At 29.2% G+C, this 1,738-nt stretch overlaps 1 protein-coding gene across 2 annotated transcripts in view; it reads left to right on the top strand.

Moving 5' to 3' along the window:
* LOC107475490 (pectinesterase 2) overlaps nucleotides 1-1,738 on the top strand; it is a 57,914-nt gene that overhangs the window by 48,852 nt on the left and 7,324 nt on the right. The window lies entirely within an intron of this gene.

Raw genomic sequence — 1,738 nt, 5'->3', positions numbered from 1 at the left:
GTCAATCTTCATCGCTATGGACCATGTGGTGATTTTGCTACAGTTTCAATCCGTACTCATTATCGATTCAGCCACCTATAATCTTATTGAAACAAAATTTTTCGGCAAGCCATGCTAATAACTAATTAGTTCGAAACAAAAGAAATAAATGTTCAACGTACACGTACGAAATTTCAATAATGAGCAGTGGCGGATCCACGGGGGACCTAAGGTGGCCATGGTCCCCCCCAAATTTTTTTTAAAAAAATAGTAAATAGTAATAATTAATAATATTAAATTTTTTTATATATAATATTAAAAAAAATATAAGTTACAAAATTTTATAAATTAAAATAACTAAAAACTGCACTATGTATTGGATATTTGAATTATTGTTGTTCTTGTTAACAAATAGCTCATTCTAATAATTAATAAAAATGGTTCTATTATACTAGCCCAAGCCCATACTATTAATTAAAGTAACCCTAGTACATTTTTCAAATATTTATTTCAAACTATCATAGGCATAGCGTCACTTTTCTCTCTCTTTTAGTGATTCCCAAACTTTTGGTCTTCTACTCTTCTCATTTTAATTTTCTTTCCATACCAAAACAAGACATATGAAGAAAAACCATTGAAGAGAAGTGAACAACAAAATATTAACCATTGAATGCACAACAAAGATTCAAAGAGGTATATTTCAATTTTTTTTAAGTTAATGACAATGTCAAGTATTATTTACATTATTTATTTAAAATAATTAATTTATTTTTTTTTTATAATGGACAGTGTTCAAAGATTGAAGTGAGGACAAAACTCAATAGAATTATTTTTTTGTGAGACTTGGAACAAAAAATAATCAGGTAAATCAATAACTTTATTTTTTGTTATTATATATTTGTGTTTCTAAAATTATTTGTTATTGCTCAATAGGTTTAATATTTTTTTTTAAGAAAATAATATATATGCAATTATTTTTGTTTTTTTTTTTGTTAGATAGTTCAAGTTAAGTTAAAAATGTCAAAGATGAAAACAATTCACTCATTTTTCAAGAGAAAAGAGAGAATATATGATGAACAAAATTCAGCTTCAGATTCTTTGAGTAATGTTCAAAATATTATTGAACAACCTGTGACACAACTTGTTGAGCAAGATATTCAACCCCCTGCTTCCAAAATAGCAAGGACTGAAATAGATCAAGTTAATATTGATATATTGATGCGTGATCCCGGAAAGCGTCCGCAAATTTGGAATTATCCTATCAATCAACAAGATGAAATCCGTAGAGCATACATAAAGTTTGGACCATATCAATTTATTATGGATGAGTACCCTCTTTCTGGTCTAGAAAGTTATCCTCGTCGTTTCAAAGCTCATTAGTTTAAGAGTTTTTCTTGGCTAGAATATTCGCCAAAAGTGGATGCTGTATTTTGTCTTCCATGCTATTTATTTTCTAGAAAATCAAGTCCATTCACATAAGGAGGATTTCGCAATTGGAAAAAAGTGAATAATGGAAAGGATTGTGCATTTTTATCTCATGTGGATAAATCGCTTAATTCTCCTCATAATATTACTGTTAAGTCTTGTAAAGATTTGCTTAATCAATTATGTCACATTGACAAAGTATTGGCTAAGCAAAGCTCACAACAAGTTTTAAGCAATAGATTGCGTCTTAAAGCCTCTATTGATACTGTCAAATGGTTAACGTTTCAAGCTTGTGCTTTTAGGGGACATGACGAGAGTCATGAGTCTCAGAATC

The sequence above is a fragment of the Arachis duranensis genome, chromosome 2 (assembly GCF_000817695.3).
Source record: "Arachis duranensis cultivar V14167 chromosome 2, aradu.V14167.gnm2.J7QH, whole genome shotgun sequence".
Classification (NCBI taxonomy): domain Eukaryota; kingdom Viridiplantae; phylum Streptophyta; class Magnoliopsida; order Fabales; family Fabaceae; genus Arachis; species Arachis duranensis.
The sequence above is the reverse complement of the archived record's forward strand: the minus strand, read 5'-3'. Positions and strand labels throughout refer to the sequence as shown.